The following is a 22,719-nucleotide window of genomic DNA, read 5'->3' as shown; positions in this document are numbered from 1 at the left end:
TTGCCCATGTTACTTTTTCATTTGTGATTATTTTGTGAGCTACATTCCAGTCTGAGTCGGTGGTGGCTCTTTCTGAGTAGGGTTGCCATGCTTGGTCGTTGGCAATTATGCAGCCTGGAAAGTGTGTTTCCATCAGTAGTTCACATGTTTCTGCATCGGTTTTTGTAAATGATTTATCAGGTTTTTTAAGACAACCGATTGAGTGATAAGGCTCACTAGAGAGGCATGATTTCACTCTGGTTGCCTGGTTGTTGCTTTCAATGCTGGTGCAGAAGTGTCTCCAGCACTCTTGCTTCCTAGAACGTAAAAGTTTTTTGAATCGTCTTCTCGCGATTGTGTACTTGTCCCAGTCGGCAGGTAAACGGGTATTTCCTGCTCTATTGAACAGCTTCCTGACCTTCTTTCGGTGTCTCTCCAGTTCGGGGCACCACCAGTTATGTCTACTCCCCCACCTAGGCATGGTAAGGGGACACGACCGTTCAAAGCTGGTCTGGACTAGGGACGTTAGGTTATTTACATGTTTGTCTATGTCTTGTACATCAATGGTGGTTGGTATTGTTAGTTTGCTAACCTCTGAGCCGATTATACTGTAAAATTTTACTGAATCAGTTCTCCGAGGTATGCGTCGTGGTTGTGGTTTAGGTAGCTCCCCTTTGATTGTAAAGCGGATCCACCTGTGATCTGAGCATGATAGCTCTCTGGAGACATGCCAATCCTGTATGTGATCTGACAGACCAGAGGTCACCATTGTTAGATCGATTATGGTTTGCGAGCGTGCGTTGATAAAGGTTGGTTCAGAGCCGCTGTTTGCTAAGATAAGATTATTGCTAAGAATGAAGTTAAGCATATTCTCACCTCGAGCGTTGGTATTTGCATTACCCCATAGCGTGTGGTGCGCGTTGGAGTCTGCTGCGATTATAAGCTCCAGTTTCTCCCTCTCACAGTAGTCAGCCAGAAGGCCGAGTTCTGGAGTGGGCACGTCCTCGTCACCCGGTAAGTAGGCGGACGCCAGGACGATGTCTGGATGTGCGTCCCTAGGTAACCTAATGGTTGTAAGGTCCCTTGAACACAGTTCGTTAATTAGGTATGCTGGTACATGTTTAGGTATGATAATGCAGGTTCTTGGGTTACTTACTGAGGTATCCAGCAAAAGTTTACCACCGGTGTTACCCAGGCCGCATACCTTGCCATTCCTGATCCACGGCTCCTGGATCGCGGCAATGGTCTTCGGGTTGGTCTCCAGCAGTCTGCGTAGTGAAGCCGACGCTGTTTGGCTGTGCTGGAGGTTGGTCTGGATAAGGTCAGTCCGGTTAGGGGGAGGAGCGCAAACAGCTGTCGCTGAATTCACTCCCCCCTGTCTCCTGAAAGAACTCGTCATCCGAGGTTAGTTGCACCGGTGAGGGTGGTTGTTGAACTGTCTCCATGGGGACGTTTACCTCGGCAACCGCGGCTATCTCCGTCGTTGACGAGGGCGGCTTTGGCCCCGAGGATCCCGTCCCCGATGTACTGGCAGTAGTTACTGTGGCGGCAGCTACCACTGAGGGTTCATCCTTTTCCAGAATTCGGATATAGATGTTCCCCATCAGATAGTAGATGCGGCGTTCGTGTGCCTTGATCTTTGAGATCTCATATTCCGGAACACGAAGGAACAAAGATACGCCTGTCGGGTCCTGTGTTCTACGTTCGTGAGTCAGGGTCCAAGATCTGATGTTTAGGTGGCGGTTTTGCCTGGTGATCAGTTTCCGTAAAGTTTCCGTGCTACCAGTGAACTCTGGAACATGCAGTAAGCACGGCACCTTCTTCGGAATGTCTGACTGAGGCCGTACCACCAGTTTGGTGTCCGGTATCGGATTGTTGATGACATCGCATGCTCCGGTAAGCCATCCCAGCGTGTAGGTATCCTCGCACCAAGTTTTGAGGACACCATCTGAGAAGTGGGCTCTTCCCCGGAATCTGATGTCGTTGGGTTCAGTTGCTAGGGTAGCTTCAAGATCCGCCATGAGCTCATCTTGGATTTTACCCTCGATTTGTAGGCGGATGTTATCTGCCTGTTCTTGTGTCATGTCTATAAAGGGCTCAGTCATCACGGCAACACAAAGCTCGTTGGCTTTGTAGGATGCTGCCGCTTCCGCGTAACTGGCCGAGGTCCCTGACTCCAGCCGGAGTTTGTTAGGTTTAACCCTTTTACTCTCCCCAGTCGGTGTCACGGTTTCCTCTGGCCGATCGCGTTTCTGGCCCTTTGTTTGTTGTTTGGTTTGGTTTGGGTTTTTGGTTTGGTAACCCCCTCTAGGTTCTTTACCGCACCTAGAGCCAATAGGCTTGAGCGCGGCAGAGGACCCAGTCGGCTTCGGTGCCCTTTTCCCGCGTCCTGCAGTTGTGGTAACCGCGGGGGCAGTTCCAGGATTCTCAGGTATCCTCTGAGAGCCGGTAATCAGCTGTTGCTGTTCCGTCGCTCTTTTGGCCTTCCTGAGCCGCTGCCCTCTCCTTTGGTGCCTCGGACGCTGCCCTATTGGGTGCATCCGTTTGCGAGATAGGGGCATCAGAGTATCGTGTCACTGGTGACTTGCACCTCAACACGTCCTGCGACGCAACCCTGTTTATGTTAGTTTTAGGCGCATCTGTGGATGCAGCCTTTTGTTGGTTTGTGTGTTTTGTCTCTTTATCCATGTGGTGGTATGAAATAGATTCACCGTCGGAGCTCTCCACCCGCCACGGAGCCCTCAAGTCGGGGACGTCCCTTGCTCAGCAAGCGACGTCAGAGCTACTCCTTCGGTATAGAGTCAGCGTGTAGAGGGGCAGGCGCGTCCGCATGCCGCAAGAGAGTACGGAGCTGTTCGCATCCCGAGACGATGACGCAAACTCACCCCGAGTCCCGTGCCACGCCGACGCCCCCCCCACCTACACCCCGACTCTCGCTTGGTAGCCCTCTTACGGGATACCACAGCCGGTTGACCGTGGTCAGCTAATCCACGGCCTCCCGTGTGAGGGGAAATCCAGACCAAAGAGGTGTGTTGTGTGCAGCGCACAACTGTACCGGCGCACTACTCCACTCAACCTCCAGGACTCCTTCATCCCCCCGTACGGGTCCCCGCGCACGGCACAAACACGCGGGAGGTCATTTACTGTCCACCGTCCTTTTATTTTGGATGATGAACTCGCAAGGACATGACCTCTACATCCCTGCAAAAGTTCGCTTGGTGGTTTTAGTTACGTCTAATACATAGGGTATTAGACCAAAAACAGGGTTGGCAACCTCGGGAAGGTTAGTCCACCAAACTTGCCTTGGGGATCACAGCGACCTGCGCTACCCCCAAGACCACGCCTCCCTACCCATCAGAAGGATGTGGTAGGGTGGGTTTGCACCTATGCTACCATGCTAATGCAAGCATGTCGTGCTGGAAACCTTAGAAGCATAGATCCAAACCCAACCCCAGCCTATCATAGCTTTGTTGTTGAGTAAGCCCACAACGAAAGTCATAATAAATAATTGGCCGAATTTTCTCGCGTTAGGTTCAATTTCACGTTAAACAAGAGTTTTAGATTTGCCGCCAATTCACAAAAACAAATGACAAGTGAATGCACTATACTACATTAGGTTACCAAAGTGTTCTAAACTTGAAATTCCAAAAAAGTTTTCATTAGCAATGTTTCTAACTGGCCCGTTCTAAACATTTTCAGTGTTACCATAGCATTTTTGGACCATATTTTTGCAAATAAATTATTAATATTATTATAGTTTAAATATAAAATTGTAAGTGTTATGTTGAATTTATTATGTACCGTTAATATGTCATATGGAAGAGAGTAGTTGCATACGTCACAGAGAATCCTAGTGTGGGGACTAATGCAGTTTCTATTTATCTTAATATACTTTTTATTGTGTATAATAAAGTTTATTGAAGTGAAACTTCTTTATCGGCGTTGTAAAATTTACCGTCACATTTTTCGGTTACGCGTCACACTATCCCGTTACGCGCCATCTTTTCCTGGTCCCTACCGGTTTACTGTTCAATCGAAGAGATTCGAAGCCATTAATAACAAAAGTATATAATAACGATAACAATGATAGTAATAATTCTATTACAATTAATGAAATTCTGTAATAATCTTAGTAATATTTGTATTCATGTCTATGATAATAAAAGCCTTTTGGTAAACTTTATCTTATTTAGCTTTATTTAACCAATTTCTGTAAAGTTGCATATAGTAGATTTTCGAAAAATAAGGTCATAAAGAAATTTCACTTCTTATGTACAACTGGTACACGCTCACATATTTCTTACCCCGGACTAGACCTCAGAAATTCTTATCCTTTTATTGTAATTTGTGGGAAATTCATTTGAGAGTCCCCGATAGCAAAGCCTTCTTTGTTTACTCATCTGTAATAGCAATTAAGTGATTGTTTCTGATCTGTTTATCCCACAAATAACATAATGGGCTTAACGTAAAATACTTAGGACTGTTTTCAAAGTTCAAATTGAATATTCCAACTAAACCAAAAGTATTGCCTCGATGTGATTTGAGCTGCCGAGAAATTTATTGAGAAACATAGTACATACACTTACTCTATTTAGCACACATACTTAGAAGCTTTTTTGTAGTCGGTTAAAGAGATACGTATCAAGCGCAATATACAATACGGCGTAAAAAACTTATATAGTATATTTATATATATTTTTTTTGTTTACAGGTAAGTCATGAAGGTTCCAAAAAAAGAAAATGGTTATATGAAGATGACTCATGGCTGTCCTAAACGCGGTAAAACAACGAATGACGTCTAGAAACAGTTTTTCATAGTTAAAAACATGAAATTGGCACGAATCATAGTAATCAGACTGCTGCAATGAATCGAGTTTTCTAAATTAATACAGTTTTTGTAATGAAATAAAATTATAATATTAATGTTAATTAATATTTGTTTTGAGCGCCATCTAGTTAATAGGCTTTGGAACTACGATAAAAGTCTGCAGGCCGCCATGTTAGTTACTAAAACGACAAAAGCGCTACTATGTCATATTTTATCAGGTAACTCACGAGAGGGCGCTTTTTAAAGTATTTACTATTTAATGTTGCGGCCACGTTCCAGCTTTAACAGTCACATTTGACTGAAGATGGCGTGTTTATACAACTGTATTATTATGAATTTGTTTGATCCAGAACGCTTTTAAACAATTCTTATTAAATGGATTTCAAATCGTTTGTTTCGAGTTTTAATGAACTATTAATATTTTTACCATTATAACGTTAAACACAGATTTCAATATATACTATTCACTATCTCTTAAAATCAAAATATAATTTATATATTTTCCTTACTATTTGTACATGAATGCAAAAAATAAGAGAAAACCTAGCTTGACACCCTCCGTAAGTCTTTTTAATCGCTAAGTTTTATTCCTGCATATTTGCTGTACGACGTCATACAAAGGACTTGATAGACGGTTGCTAGATCAGCCCTTTCCATATTGATTTATTAAAATAAATAAACAAAAACCGACTTACCATTTGCGTGATGAAAAAAACAGTAATTGCTGAATAAGAAATTCAACATTAACATTTAATTATCTTGAAACACATTTAATATCTACTTAAATCAAATCGAAAATTTATCATTTATAGCCATCTTAAATACAACGTCAATTAATTTATCTTTATTATTTCGATAACATAAATCAATAGATTTGCGACGTGCAACTGAGAAGCCATGAGATACACAATAGCTCTAACGTCATAACACTTTGCATGCTCTTCGTCACAACTGTCACATTGGTACTCGAGACAGTTGCGGCTGCAACTTTGTATAAGAAAGGAAAAACTAAGAAAGCTTTTTTTTTATTTATTTACTAGCGAGCCCGACAGACGTTGTCCTATAAACTATGAATTGATTTTGAATTGGAATAATTAACTAAAAATGCTTTCATGTATTCATGTATTTATTTGCATTCCATAACGTTACAAAAGATGTTTATGAGGCTTAAAGCTAGGTACAATATTATGGACCCTGTTAGGGCACAGCAAAAGAAGGCATTACGAAACCTATATAACATAGCTAATAGCAACACAATAAAAAACAGCGCATAAAACTTCACACTCCAGGCTAGTACCAATTACATAGAATAACATTTTTTTATTTATTTAATTTTGTATATTTAGGGATTAATAATCATGAAATTAAGCTATATTTTTATCTTCTAGGTACTCATTAACGCTATAATAACATTTACGTTTATGATATACAACTCGTTGTTTATTTTTCTGGAGCGTATATAAAATAGTGTTGTTGGTATTCCGACATGGGAACAGGCGACATATAACTGGTTATGTGAAAAACATTACATAAAGATTAATGCCACAAACAATTAGCGACTGTAATTGCTTTATATGTATTTTATCAATATAATAACTCCGATCGAAGCATTTTTCTTCCATTCTCTTTGGCGATATTTGCAGCACGCATTCTGTCAATGTCATGTGAAACGCCTTAAGGTTACATGAACAAAGTTTGAATTTTAAAGGCGCTATGCACTCAAAATTAAATTCCTATCGTAACGAAAGTCATGATATGGCTTCATGGCTTAATCCAGTATCTATCCAGTTGGTTAAGTATTCCTAAATTTTATATTGATATTTTCTAATCTAATTCTTATGCAGAAAAAGAGGTCGCTTTCGTCATCCAGCTACCTAAAAAATTTTTTTTACTTAGCATACCTTTTTAATATGGAAATTTTGCTAACCTACACTATAGGACCGTTCTCTTCTCCGGAATAATATCTGGTTTTTCTGTGCCTTCCTCAGAGCTTAAGGAATAAATAAAAAACTACATAGTTTCCGATAATTTTTTTATAGATTAATTAAATTTCAATCGAAATTTTATAACACTACACATGTAACAACATTTTTGTTTCATTCATAAAGTTTTAAATGATGAAAAGATAATTTATTTTACGTCATTCTTTGCATAACAAGTTGAATATTTAACGTAATTTGCAGGTTAAAAATTATTTTATGCAATTTTAAGTGGATTCACTTTAATACTGCGAGCGAAGGTTCATTCATCGTGATATCAAGCATTTTATTTACTCATAGAAGTCTTGGAAACTGTAGCCGAGTTGGAAGGAATACGCTTTTCATTTGGATGTTTCAATAAAACAGTAGCTCTTCTCGTTCAATGTTGAATTTTTTATTTAACTAGGTATTTTTAACATTATTTTAAACCTTACTAAAGAAAAGTTAATTTATAAAACGTTCATTTGTTTGAATCACATTAGAAATTCTTGTTACGTACATTGATTACCTTGTAAATTGAATTAACTTCAATTAATAAATAAAAACTTGAGAATTAGTGAAGGAAATGTAATATTTTTTTAAAAGTTATAATAATATGGTAACTGAAGTAGATAACATATTATGTTTGGTATTATATTTTATGTAAATGCTTGAAAAAACTGGTAGTATTGTATTTTGTTGTTGATTCTGCTGGATTGTTGTTTATTCATCAATCAAATTCGTACAAATAAATACACTCAACAAGTATAATTGTCGCGACACCAACCTGTACAATGCGAAATAGAAAGACGAAACGAAAATAACTGGCTTGCTTACTATGAGAGAAAGAGAGAGGAAGAGACAGAGAATCATGCGCAGGCCGGACGGCTTACAACTATAGCAAAAAATGTCGTTACAACTTTTGGTCTTAATTTTTTCCGTCTATCTCCCTTTTGCAATGAACGATAAGGAACTTCATTCCAAAAATATTACTTTTATTCGAGTACTACACTACACTAAGTCCATGTCGTTATGTTTTACACTAGAACTGGACCTCCGGCGGAGTGAAGGCCTCCTCCAAATTCATTCACTTCTCCCTATTCCTCGCGACAATTTCCCAATTCTGCCCCACTATCCCTTGTATTCAATCTTCATAAGTTTCTTGTGGGCGTCCTTTCTTTCATCTTCCACTGGACCATTCCAAGTAAGGGTCTTCTTGACACATCTGCTATCACAAATGCGGGAAATGTGACCGGCCCATATCCACTTTGACTCCTTTGTATTCTTTTTGTGTAATAGGAGGCAAACGGGCAGGAGGCTCATCTGATGTTAAGAGATACCGCTGCCCATGGACACTCAGATTGCCAGAAGGCTCGCACGTGCGTTGCCAGCCTTTCAAGAATTGGTACGCTCTTTTCTTGAAGGACCCAAAGTCGAATTGGTCGAAAACACTTCACTGGGCAGCTGGTTCCACATAGTGGTGGGTCGTGGTAAAAACTGCCTTAAAAAACGCACAGCTGTGGAACAACGGACGTCGAGGTGTACGTGTTACATCTTCTCTCTATATAACTAATAGATAGTTATAATTTTCAACTAATAACTTAAAACTTAGGCACGAAGTTCAAATAATACGCAATCGGTTAAAGTAGATTACGACGTTGTTAACGTATGTTACTAAAGTCCCATAACGGATGTTGAGTTTCCTTGAACGGCTTTTCTCTGCTGTTACAGGAAGCCGATCTCCTTTGAGAGCAACGATGCATACTGTGTAATCCTATATAGTATATATAAATAAGTATGTACGGATGAAACGTAAAATGCGCATGTATTTACAGGAAATGTTCTATAAATTTAGCTAGCGATCTGTGATGTCGTTTACATACTAGGTAGTAAGGTAGGTAAAAAATATTTTCTTCTTTCATACAAAATAAAAAAAGTTTGGAGGCGCCGGGTATCGATCCCGGTACCTCTCGCATGCTAAGCGAGCGCTCTACCATCTGAGCTACGCCCCCTCGTGTTTGTCGTTTTGAATTTAGCCATTACTTTCAGTTATATTGAGACTTATTCATTCGCTTGCAAACAAATCCATTTGGATATAAATTATTCTAACAGAATTCTACTTGCTATTTTCTAGTGTTAGTATATTTTTAGGTAAATAAGAGTGTTGTACTCGTCTGTAGTAATACGAGGAGAACCTCGTATTCTATATATAATAAATATAGGCCTTTAAATTGACGCGTTTTTTTCTTGCATAGCTCCGTGTACGACTTTTTGATCATTGTTGTGTAAAATCTTTTGCGCTACGAAGCGATCAAGCGACAACGACATCCAAAAATACGTCTTATATGGATCACGTTAGCCTGGTATGTAAATAAAGTTATGAATACTTAAAATACAAATATATTATAATTAATTTAAATTTAAATAATCTAGTTTATACAATAACTATAGCTAATCGTTACTATAACATCGTTTCCCCTTATATGATGGCAGGTCTAAGGCAATTTCCTCACGATGTTTTCCTTCATCGGAACGTATGTTTTAAATAATATACTAATAATCACTCGCAGAGCAGTGTTGGCCTAGTGGCTTCAGCGTACGACTCTCATCCCTGAGGTCGTAGATTCGATGTCCGGCTGTGCACCAATGGATTTTCTTTCTATGTGCGCATTTAACATTCACTAGAACGGTGAAGAAAAACATCGTGAGGAAGCCGGCTTGCCTTAGCCTCAAAAAGTCGACGGTGTGTGTCAGGCACAGAAGGCTGATCACCTAATCGCCTATTCAATTCACAAACGATCATGAAACATATACATATACTGAGGCCCAGACCTCAAAAAGGTTGTAGCGCCATTCATTTTTTTTAATAATCCTTCGAATCATACATCAATTAGTTATGTAGTGCCTGTGTGAAATCGAGTTACTAATTATAATGGATGAGTGTACATATTAAATGGCAAATTTACTGTAATATCTAAAGTTAACAGTTTCAATGGCAGTACAAATAAACTTGCCACAGAAAATAAGCAAAAATGTTGAAATGAAAAAGTCTAGAGTAGGCAAACAAGATAAGGAGCAGCTGTCTCACTGTGGCACGTCAAGTAGGTACCTATAATGTATAAGAAGACCAGCCTACAGATATTATTAATTGACAGACTATCTTTATAGTTGTGGCCAATAACTTTACCAGAGACGCTAGAAAACAAACTTGCACGATCAATCATAAAAAATCAAAATTGATTATTTTTATTGAAGTAAACTTGTTTATCGGCGTTGTAAAAAAAAGGAGGTACAATTAATACACAATACAAAAACAAACATTATATAAAAATCAAAGAATTATTAATAATGCAGAATTTAACACACGTAATCTAACGGAAACCATGGTTTTGTATAAAACACTATAACTAATGGCTGTCTTTATTACGTTACACATTCACACACACACATACAGACGCACACACAGTCTACCATTCGCACAATACACGTATTTGTTACTGTATAAGTTACGGAAGAGCGGTTACAAGTAATTTGTGTTTACTAAAGCCTACACTGGCATGTCCAGCTTCCAGCTTCACATGGAATATTTAGATATGGGTCATGGACCCAAGGAAGTCTTATTATTTTTCGCTTACTGCAGTACAATAGTAACTATAGATTTTAGTATGAACAATAAACATCGACACGTGGGCGTGTTTGGAACTAAACAGAATCACGAACATACATCGTTCTAGTATATATTATATAAGCATGCTGGCGGAAATAGCAGGAAGACTGGAATCGAACTCAAACTCAAAATAACTTCATTCATATAGATAACCAAGTACACTTATGAACGACAGAAAAGAGGTTAAATTAATTGTAAATTTACATTTACAATCAGTTCGCAAGTCAAGGGCCTAGCGTGGGTAAGAAGAACTGGCAAGAAACTCATACAAATTGTTTGAACTGGAGCAAATCAGTCCCAAAGATTAGGATCATTGAAATATTCGTTAAATTTATAAAAAGCTTTATTGATTAATTTATGTTTAACGAGGGCTTTGAATTTATTTAGTGATAATTCTCTTATTTCGCTTGGGAGTTTGTTGTAAAAACGATACAATTTCCATATAAGTGGTTTATCTTCTGGAGCCTGGTTGGTCGCTTAAATTAGATCTGTTTCGATTTCCCTTACATGGGTCATTTCAATGGACTGGTGGTAGACTGTAAAAAACTGTGTGTGTTACAAATTTGTGAACAAGGCTGGATCTAGGAGAGAGCAACTGAAAACTCCACAGGTGACACAATAGACTAAGATTTTTTTAAACTATTAATGACTAGTAAACAACTTTATTTGATATATTTTTATCGTTGTTAAATACTTGATTTATTTGTTTGTTGATGTATTTTTTTAGTAGTTGCATATCAGAACTTTAGATGGCAATTCTCATAACGTCTCGGGCAGTAAATATTTTTATTTATTTATTTAAAATATCATTAGCACGTATACGATGTGTAAACAGTGTGAATGTGTGAATATAGATATACAAATACATGGAGTGATAATATATCATATACTGGTACATGATCATCTATTGGGGCTTTTACCTTAGTAATAATTAATTTACAAAGAAGTTTCACTTCTGACATGTATACTTTGTACGCACGCACTATTTTGATTTGTTTTTTTTTCGACGCATCGTATTGGTTTATTGTAAGGTGTATGTAATTGTGTTTTTTTAAATAAATAAATATTTTCGGACAATGATTGTCTGCTTTTATCAGCAAGTTTAAATAAGTACTCTATCTAATAAAATAAGTGACGTAAATACAACGTACACTATTAAAATGTAAAATACAGAGTTAAAAGCTTCTTAAAGCTTTAATAACAGATCTTTTCGAGGGCGTCTTCAGATACAAACTATGAAACTCGATGTGAAACTTTAATTGGATCAGGTTTTTGATGTTGATTCCAGACTCAACAAGTTATTTGATTTAACTTCGACTTCATTTGCAATTATTTACGTAGAACTAAGGGTGTTATTTTTAAAATAATTAATTGGTCACTATAAATAAATTAAAAAAATAAATCATTGGCGCTACACCCTTTTAGGTCTGGGCCTCAGGTTTCTTTATGTTTCAAGATCATTTGTTAATTGAATAGGTATAGGTGATCAGCCATCTGTGCCTGACGTACCCGGTCGACTTTTTTAAGTCGGGTCTAAAGGCAAGGCGGTTTCCTCACGATGTTTTCCTTTACTGTTCGAGCGAAATGTGCACATAGAAATAAAGTTCATTGGTGCACAGCCGGGGATCGAACCTAATCAGGGATGAGAGTCGCACGCTGAAGCCACTAGCCCAACACTGCTCTTTGGTCACTATATAATGCTATTTATAAAGCTTTTTGATAATACAGTTGCACTAGACATATTAATATAAAAAACAGTGGAACTTGAATGTTTTTTATATTGATGCAAACGGGCAGAAAGCCAACCTTCTGTTAAGTGATAATGCCGCCCATGGACAGCAGCAAGCAAGCTTCACATTGCCAGAAGCAAGTTTTATTTGAAGAATTGGTACGCTCTTTTCTTGAAGGACCCTTAGTCGAATTGGTTCGGAAGTACGTCTGTGGGCAGCTTAACCACGTGGTGGTGCGCGAGAAAAACCGCCTTTAGAAACGCTCAGTTGTGGAACGACGGACGTCGAGGTGATACGGATGGTATTATTATGTATAAGTTCTAAAACATGCATAAATGTACAAGAAAATATGATATCACATACTATACACATCAATTATATTAGATTAGCGGAGCCGATAGACGTTGTCATGCATAATATTAAGGAATTTTTAAATATCCTAATCGAATAGGATAATAATAAAGATATTTAAAAATTCATTCAAATCGGTCCAGCCGTTTCAGAAGAGTTCAGTGACATAAATAACAATAGAGTTATTTATATAAAGATAACCAAGCTAGCAAGGAAAAAAATTAAATACGCAACCAACTAATTAAACAAAAAATAATAACTAAACCACTTGTTTTTTTTTTCAATTTTAGTTTTGTCTAAATATGTATTATAAAGCCTTGCAATTCTTGCTTTATCTAATTTTTTCTGAAGTGAATCTTCTTTATCCGCGTTGGGTAAAAAATTACCGTCACATTTTTGGGTTACGCATCACATTATTCCGTTATGCTTCACATTTTTCGGTTACGCGCCATCCTTTTCTTATCCACGGTTGATTCGAAGAGATTCGAAGCCATTAATAACAAAAATATATAATAACGATGATAGTAATAATTCTATTACAATTAATGAAATTGTGTAATAATCTCAGTAGTAATAAGCTAAAATGAAATAATTGTATTATTTGTATTCATGTCTATGATAATAAAAGCCTCTTGTTGAACTTTACCTAATTTAACTTTATTTAACCAATTTCTGTAAAGTTGCATATAGTAGATTATTTTTCGAAAAATAAGATCATAAAGAAGTTACGTGTGTACTAGTACACGCACACATTTTTTAACAGTGGTTGCCTAAAGTATCGCTCCAAAGCGATAAGCCAGTTTCCTTTTTATTTAATTCTGTCAATTGTATTATGTTTGTACAACGAATTGTTAACTCAATTTAGAAGCAAGTTGTTTAACATCGTTTGTTGTATGTCTCAAAAAATCCAATACAAAGCGTTCATGAGTAATAACTGTCAAATGAAATGTTCGTCGATATTGTTAACTTCCCTCAAATTGATGAACGTATTTATTAAAGTTTCGAATCGACATTATTCGGATAACGATGTATTTTTGATTTTAAAAAAGACTGTCAGTTATGAAAATGGATTGACATTAATATATGTTATTATTAGCTGGCCCGTCGTTCGTTTTGCCATGTATTTATACGAAAAAAATGTTTAGTATAATAAAAATAACTATCTACTATAATAAAAAAACAGGGGTTGATCGTAGAAGGATGATAATTAAGGGTTATATGTATTTTTGTATTCTGTATCATAATAAAATAAAATGAAATGTTACCATGGCTTTTACACATTAAGAAAACACTTTTTAAACGGATTGAAGCTATGTATTATTATTATAAACTTATAATTATTTACATAATTTTAAATTTAAATTAATTACAATTTAACAAGCACACAGACGTCGCCCCTTGATCGTAAGGTGCTTTCAAAGAAATATGTATGTTCTCGTCGGTCATACAGCGAGAACAGTCAGACGAAATATGCAGGATAAAACAATAAACTAAATAGACTTCCCGATTAACTTCCACAATTACAAAAACAGTTAAAGGACTGGCTTCTGAACGCGTCTTACGCAAAGTTGGAGATAATACTGCGAACCAAAGTAGTCTCACAATACACCCACTCATTCATGTATTCATGGCGTTTAGGTGTATGCTATTAAAAATTAAAAGAATTAGTTGTTTACGGTTTGCAAGAAACAAATCACAGACAGGTATTATTGAAGTTTGTTTCTTTTGGCGCGATAGGTAAAACGGATGAGTGTATTTTTTTACGATGCGCACGCCGTCACGAAAAACCGACACCTGCACACCGTCACAAAACACCGACACCCTGAAGTTGGCATAGTCAACATTTTAAAATAAAAAATGTCCATTTCTTATTCATTATTTCATCCATTCGTCCATTATTTACATACTTTTAATTCGTTTTTTTCGACGTTTCGCGTGCTTTACAGCGTGCGTGGTCACGGTGACTGTGTAAATAATTATAAGTTTATAATAATAATACATAGCTTCAATCCGTTTAAAAATAAAAATAGATCAGGGGACTGAAAGATAGATAGTAGCTGATTCTCAGACTTAGTGAATATGTCATACAAAATTGTATAAGCATCGGTCGATCCCTTACCGAGGAGTATGGGAACGAACATTGTGACATGAGAATTTTATATACACAGAGATTAGCGCTTTATTAATAAATTCATACAAAAATTGGTTAGTTAATATTTTTAAATGAGTTTTTAAGGCCCTATGTGGCTTAGTAAAGTTAGAGTTCTTAGAGGGTCCAAGGACAAGCTGTAAAACAGGAATTAGCTGGCTTGCCGATTAATTTAGTGTTTTAAAATTCCTCGACTTTGTTGTCATCGGTGCGGTGTAGCATTGTTGGCCTAGTGGCTATAGCGTGCGACTCTCATCCCTGAGGTCGTAGGTTCGATCCTCGGCTTTGCACAAATGGATTTTTACGCTGAAGCCACTAAGCCAACACTGCTCATACATTGGTATTACTTTCATAAATTCAGTTCAGCCAATCTGTTACACGACATACATTGCCTGTTAGCGGTAGGATGTTCGCCGAGTCCGAGAAATAAAAATATATTCATGTAAAAGTAAAAAAAAGTGTTCAGAAAATCGTGATAATTAATAATATATATATTCGGTATTATTAATACTATGTTTGATGTTTAAAAATCACCTTCTAAATTGTATTTGCGACGGAAAACTATTCGTCTCGGTTCTGACAGATCCACCAATTCATTAAGTAATTTGTGGTGACAGACATTGTCGGCTTAGTAAATTTTCCAAAGTGTTAGCTGGTTTAAAGTTCAGCGCCCGTACTCTGTAACTCCAGGGGGACTTGCAAGGTCGTGTTCATTTGTTTATTATCTAAAGCCCTTTATGAAGCTTTCAAGGCTTAACAAAAGAAGCGACGGCGCTAAGTTCGATTGTGATTGGACAATATTTTTAGTTCAAATAAAATAAAAATAATAATGTACTTATTCATTAGTAGATATATAAGGCGTATATTTGGGTAACCTTTTCAGTAAAAAAAAATGTGTGCGTACTTATGTACACGCGTTAAGTTATACTTCTTTGGCGTAACAAGATTGAAATCTTTTTAGAAATTGTATCTTTCTCCTAATTCTACGTTTGTAGAAAAAACGGCACTAACAATAGAAAAAAGGTATTTAATACATCGAAAGTTTTATTATAACGCATTATCTAGTTTAAAAGTTTATTTCAATATCACAAAAATAAAATCTACATAATTAAAGAAATGGACATTTTTTATTTTAAAATGTTGACTATGCCAACTTCAGGGTGTCGGTGTTTTGTGACGGTGTGCAGGTGTCGGTTTTTCGTGACGGCGTGCGCATTGTAAAAATTTACACTCATCCGTTTTACCTATCGCGCCAAAAGAAACAAACTTCAATAATACCTGTCTGTGATTTGTTTCTTGCAAACCGTTAACGACTAATTCTTTTAATTTTTATTAGTATACACTTAAACGCCATGAATACATGAATGAGTGGGTCTATTGTGAGACTACTTTGGTTCGCAGTATTATCTCCAACTTTGCGTAAGACTTGTTCAGAAGCCAGTCCTTTAACTGTTTTTGTAATTGTGAACGTGAACTGATCTGAAAGTATTGTGATTCATGTGTCATTCTTTTTTATTCTCACTTTCACTGTTTATATGTTTTAATTTCTTGGTTTTGTATCATTCATCATCATTGTTTTTTAAAGTATATGTTATGTAGTTCCCACCTTATCTAACTTTTTCTCTCATAGTGGCTGCCTGGAAGTGATCGCTCGAAAGCTCGAACTGGCGATAGGCTCCCTGCTTTTTATTTGATTAATTGCTTCTGTATACTTGCAACGAAGTGTTGATAAATTAATAATAATACCAATTAGTTAAGCGCTAAATTAATTAACAGTTTAACCAGCTGGTCTAGCTTTTTCTTCTGATACAATACGCGATGATAGGTCAATATTTCCAGTCTCACTTGTTGTTTCATCAGGTTCGTAAAAAATAAGTTTTAAAATATCTGCTACTACAAGAATCAGAGTTATGACTCTCGCTTGAGTTAGCTGGAAGACTCCTCCATATGCATGGAAGCGGTAGACGTTTTTTAAAATTAAATCTTAAGACGTTGATAATAACAAAATTTAATAAATACGTTATTTTTTGCCTTGATACAATAATACTAGGAAGAGAATGTTCACTAACAGACATATATTTACCTAAACGATAACATATATTTTAACTATGTTATGTTATTTTTCATTTAGCAGCCTATCTCTTTCGCAAGCTGATCTTCTCCATCCTTACCACTTGTCTTTCCATCTCTCTTTATTTTACGGCCTGCCGTTTTCTGCTGTTCTGCTGTTTTCTGCCTTCCTCTTCTATAAGAATCTTTGCGATATCATTCTATGTAGTCTTTCGTCTATTTTTCTTTTATCGTCTTCAGTGATACACATGGTTGCAACTTTATTGTAAAGGTTATCCAAAGTTCATTAAATTTATTTGGAATTTGAATTCGGTTTTTCATTATATTTCGAAAATGTATTTGCTGTGATTACAAACAATTTCCTAGTAAGTTCTTAAGTAAACAATTCATTTGTTTATATTAATCATAATGTCTTTTGGGCATCAGAATCTTGGAAAGGCAAAGGTGGCGCAACAAATAGTTTAAAAAACACTGATTTAAATGTATTCATTTTTGTTAATACATCGCATATTTTTGCCTTTTCCTTAAATTTGTGGTCGTTCATCTGTTGACAAACTGTAAGAATCTGTTTGTTTTTGCTAGTGGTTACACAGTTTCGCCTTCAACAGAACTTGACTCAAAATACGCACACTAAGTTCCGCAAACCCAAACGTGTAAGTCTATTCATAGGATCGACAAAAACAGATTGAAAGTGTGAAAACATGGGCTCAGAAGTTTAGTGTCGCTAATGTTATCGGGGTTGTAGCTCGGTATTCGTATCACGTGCTGTCATTGATTGGCAAGTATACAGGTACAGGGGCAGAGAGAGAGGAATATAAAGGATTTAATTTATATAAAACCAGCAGTTATATACTTGTTCGAGGCTGTGTGCTACGGTTGACACTTATCTGTTATTAAACTAAACCACTTATTGGACTGTTTCAACAAAACTATTTACTAAGCGTTGACAGAATAGTGGATATAAATTCATAAATATCATTTATATACTCTAATCAACACATGGAGTTTTTAAAGCAAGGGCGTACGAGATGAACTGGCAATAAGGATCCTTCACTCTTTTAAATCGTCAAGGTTTTTTGGTGACCTGCACAGATTACATCATTCTCACAGGAAGTTAGGCAGTTAATTGTTATAACCGTTCCATTTTTAAATAACTCCAAAAAGACTACTACTCTAGAAAAGACTCTCGTCTATTAACTACAGAATAGACTTTCGTCGCTTTCGAAGTTCTTTGGGCATATCTCAGGGATTGAAGATTGTGCGTGGCAGATCTCCAACGCGTTGGACTCCACTATGCTGTGTTGTCGAGATGTAAAAGAAAGCCAAGGAGATCTATAGTGATGTGAGTAGCGGGCTTAGTATAAACAAAATGTAGAAATGAGAGCAGAAAAAGAGTAATGCAAAGAAGATTTTTTTTGAATAAGAGCTTTTTGAATAGAAGCTCTCTCTCTATACAGCTTACCATTAAAATTTTCTCTTTTTAAAGTATTGATTTTAAATTATAATATGTAATAATACATTAAACACTGTATGCGTTATCGTAACCACATTTATTTTGCTTGCCGCAGGTGTCAATAAATCGTAATGAAAATCGTATGGTATCATGTTATTTGTCGATTTCACCTTGATCGACTATGTTTGCGTTATGCCTGATGATGCATTGCGCAATGCAGCTATATATTTGTTGACGTTTATTTTTATACAACTAAAATTTGACGTTTTGGTTGTAATTTCTACATATTAGTGTTTGGCAGCAAATAGGTAAGTGTTTTCAAATCAGGAAATGGTTGCAGCCTCATGTAACATCATGCATCCGCCCATGGAAACGCACACTACCAGTGCGTGTTGTTATTTATGTCTGTTACAATAAAAAAGTAATTATTATTCCATCCGCAAAACAATAAAACAGTTTATGATTGCAAATACAGACTACGCACTTCGTTCCTGTTTATTTTATTGCTACATCAAAAAGCGTGTTTATTCGTGGAAATAAATTAAAATTTAATACGAAGCTTTTTACGGTGGAAATAGTCCGAAATCGCTATGATTGTGAAAAGGATTTCCCGGAAATTTATCTTTCAGGGAAAAAATCATATTTGTAAACGTAGATTTCACGTGTAATTCGAGATAAGGAAAATATAATTTAATTTTAACCAGTATTTATATCATATCATTTCGGTATTACAATTGTGAATGTTGGGTGGTGGTAGAGAAATATTGGGAGTAGAATAAATGTAATGAGAGCGTTAAGTAACATTGAGTAATCGAAGGAGATAGGTACTCGAGCAGTGTGGGTTAGAAGAGAACGAGAAAAGGATACCAAAAGGTATACTTTGGTGGTTTGGCCATGTGGAATGAGAAGCAGTTAACAAGTAGGATGTACAAGAGAAAAGTGGATGTAGTGTGTGTGAATTCAGGACGTACTAGAGAATGGTAAATATCTATAACTGACAAGAATGCCTTGAAGTAGAAAGTAAAGAAGTGTCAGGGCCTCGTAATCCCTTCGATAAGATATAAATAAGTATATTTTACATTTTTCTTTAAATATAATTATGTTATACAGTTTTTGGAAACCCTAGGACTTAATGAGAAGGATGCCAACCCTGATATTATATACTAAGTGAAATTTTGTATTTACTAACTCATAGGATAATTAGATGTAATTAAGATTAGGTATAGCTTAATAAAAATAAGTTAAGTGTCTCAGGAAATAATTTGAGAATACTGTAAATACTGTGTGTTTGTGTGTTGGGTATATGATATTTATTTTATGTTATTTAATGTATGACATACAGTAACAATATTTTCTTTTTCAGTAATTAAACTTTTTAGTGTCAAAAGCAATTGATGTTATTTATTCACAGAAATTCCTACATTATTACAGACTGTACCAATACGATAATGTCGAGAAAATAATTAAGTATATAATATTAAACACATAGCATACACAATATCGTGTTTATTATGCGAACATATAAATATGTCGATAGTGTCGGAGAAAGCATACAGTAGGCAACGTCTTTGATAACGGAGATCTATGCAACAACCCCCGGTATGGCCACAGTTCTTGGAGCACACTTGTTTTGTATTTAATAGGTATGACTCCATGAAACATTGATAGTAAAAGATGAAATTGAAACGGTATACTGCAATTATTATCTCGTTGCCTAATTGACCACATGAATTTAATTTATTATGTAAATCATAGGTTTGTGTGCATAAAGCAGTGTGGGTCTAGTGGCTGCAGCGTAAGACCTGAGGTCGTAGATTTGATCCCCGGTACCTATGTCTGATTTAGAACGCTGAAACGGTGAAGCAAAATATCTTGAGGAAAGCCGGTTTCCACAACATATGTTTTATAACGATTTTTCAATGTTTGAGTTTTCGGACGACAAAAGCCAAAATGCCAGTAGAACAAAGATATTTAATGTTTGGTCCACGTTATACAAAAGCTGCTTTCAACTTTTTATTTCTGAGCTTTTAAGTGAGCTTTCAATTTACTTAACGTACAGTGGCATTAAACAAACTAAACACTTAAGTGGGAATCGTAAAAAATAAAGTTTAGCAGTTTTTACTGTCAAAAGCAGTGCTGGTCTAGTTTCACCGCGCGAATCGCATACATGAGAGGTCGTAAATTCTAATCCTGGCTGTGCACCAATAGACTTTCTATGTGCCCATTTAAAACACGCTCGTACGGTGAAGGAAAACATGGTAACAATAATCGTAGACTCAAAAAGTCGGAATGTGTCTGACAAAAGTATCATATATGCAAGTATATAAGGAATATTTAACACTTAAAAAACGAAATAGATACAGAATTTAGAGACCTGAAAAGGTTGTGATGCTGATAATTCGTTCACCATTAGAGTGTTTAATCAATTAGTAATATTGGAAAAATTATTTAACGAAATATTTTAAAACTATGTTCGACAGTGCGATGGCTGTTAGAAATATACAGACATTTCGCCTCAGTTTTTAATACGTATTTACATGACGTTTGTTGTTACAATTTTGTGAATATATTATATTTGACTTTGAATGCAAATAGGAAAAATTTCAGTACTTTAAAGACTTATTACAATTTATAATATTTTCTACACTATGTCTTATATTGTAGAAATATAATATGTTTTTATTTTACGCACTAGACACTAGGTTGTACCTTGGTAATCATAATTGCATTGGTCATTAATCAATACGAGATTCGTCTAGTCTGATTTGTTCTGTGGGACTAATGCCGGTCGATGTACGTCTCATTAGATCTCCCAATAAAATAATAGAGATTTTCTCGTGGAGATGAGATAGGCGGTGCGGGGCGGGGATGCCCGGGAAACCTCCAGTGATCGCCCGCCCGCCCTAGCGTCCGCACGCCGTACGCCGCCCGCCCGTGGTCTCATAATCTGTGTTGTGCTGTGTAGTGAAACTCGATAAGGATCAACACTGACGGTTCGAATATATGTTTTATGGATAACTTTGCTTGTTTATTCTTGATACAACAATGCTTGTAACAGTGTTTAATGTATAGGTCTTACGCGTAATTGGCATTAGAGTAGCTGAGATTACTGACAAGATTACAGCTTAATCCGTACGGAGCCGATATTCGAAACAACACTTATATTGATAAACGTAAATTATAAATGTTTAATATTATTTATATATTATGTTTTAAAAGCTCGAGAAAGCTGTAAAGTTTAAGAAATGAACAATAAGATAACATACTTTTTACATAGTATTGAATAGTTTAATTTGTAGTATTATTTAGACGTTACTGCGTTTCATGATGTGGCGTGTACGGTGCCGGCTGTGAAACGATTTTCTTAAAAAAAAACACGAAGGTCAACTTAAAATCCGTTTTTTTAATTAAAATGACGCAATACGCTGTTTATGGACTGGACTCAACAATAACTTGAACTTTAACTTATAAATGCTATATAAATAAGGTTTTCAAATCAAAATATAAAATTAACGTTGTTTATAGCTTGAACAAAACGTTAATTCAATATGTAATGATCAAAACAAAATCCACATAAAGCTACCTAATAATGAGCATTGCAATTCGGTGATAGTATTGAATTTATTATTTATTATGTATGTATATAACTTTCGTAATAAATTAAGTTCATACAATCTGTAACATTGTTTCATTGAATGTTATTCAATGTAACAATTTGGTACGAAACACAAAATGGTTGTTAACTATTATATTGTTAAATGAAGTGTTGGCCTAGGGGCTTCAGTGGGGGACTGTCATCCCTGAGGTCATAGGTTCGATCCCCGTATGAGCACCAATTGACTTTCTTTGTCTTTGTCCGTATCGTAACCGGCTTGCCTTAGACCCAAAAAGTCGACGGAGTGTGTCAGGAGGCTAGTCACACATTTGCCTTTTAGATTGACAAATGATCATCGAAACAGAAATCAGAGGCCCAGACTTAAAAAAGGTTGTACTGCCACTGATTTATTTTATTGTTAAACGCTAAATATTTCAAATTTTCATAGTGAAGTATCCAATTCACGATGGCTGCGATTCGACGTTTTCGAAACTAATCGGGTAACTGAGACTGGCAATTTACGTAGAAGTGCACAAATGCAAATCTCCTGACTAGGTATTGTATTGGGATAAGGATCGAGACTTGTACAGTGCTAAATATTACATACGGGAGCTATAGAATCTATTTCCAACCTATATCTTTATACCAGACTGATTCCAGACATATATATACTTTATGTGATTTGCATTCTAATGATATGTATTCAAAGGCTTGGACGCAAGATGCGCCCGTATTTATCACGCGTCGTAAATTTCGAGAATTTAATTAAAATGTATCGAAGTAATTTACGCAATTATTATTGTAATTGATATACGTTTTTCTAATTCAGTGTTAAGATTAGCGCTGTCGTATGCAAGTAATTTTTTATTTATTTACAAAAGTTTGCCAACGCTCGGCACACTGATACGTTGGTACTAAAGAAATTAAAATACAAGAATT

The 22,719-nt window shown here is 36.2% G+C and overlaps 1 protein-coding gene and 1 non-coding gene across 12 annotated transcripts in view; one reads left to right on the top strand and one right to left on the bottom strand.

The window, feature by feature from the left end:
• LOC123717656 (neurobeachin) overlaps window positions 1-22,719 on the top strand; it is a 468,381-nt gene that overhangs the window by 65,457 nt on the left and 380,205 nt on the right. The gene's annotated exons all lie outside the window — the stretch shown is intronic.
• Trnaa-agc lies at window positions 8,705-8,777 on the bottom strand. Its single transcript has one exon. It is a non-coding gene; the product is annotated as a tRNA-Ala (tRNA).

This window comes from Pieris brassicae, chromosome 13 (assembly GCF_905147105.1).
Source record: "Pieris brassicae chromosome 13, ilPieBrab1.1, whole genome shotgun sequence".
Classification (NCBI taxonomy): Eukaryota; Metazoa; Arthropoda; class Insecta; order Lepidoptera; family Pieridae; genus Pieris; species Pieris brassicae.
The sequence above is the reverse complement of the archived record's forward strand: the minus strand, read 5'-3'. Positions and strand labels throughout refer to the sequence as shown.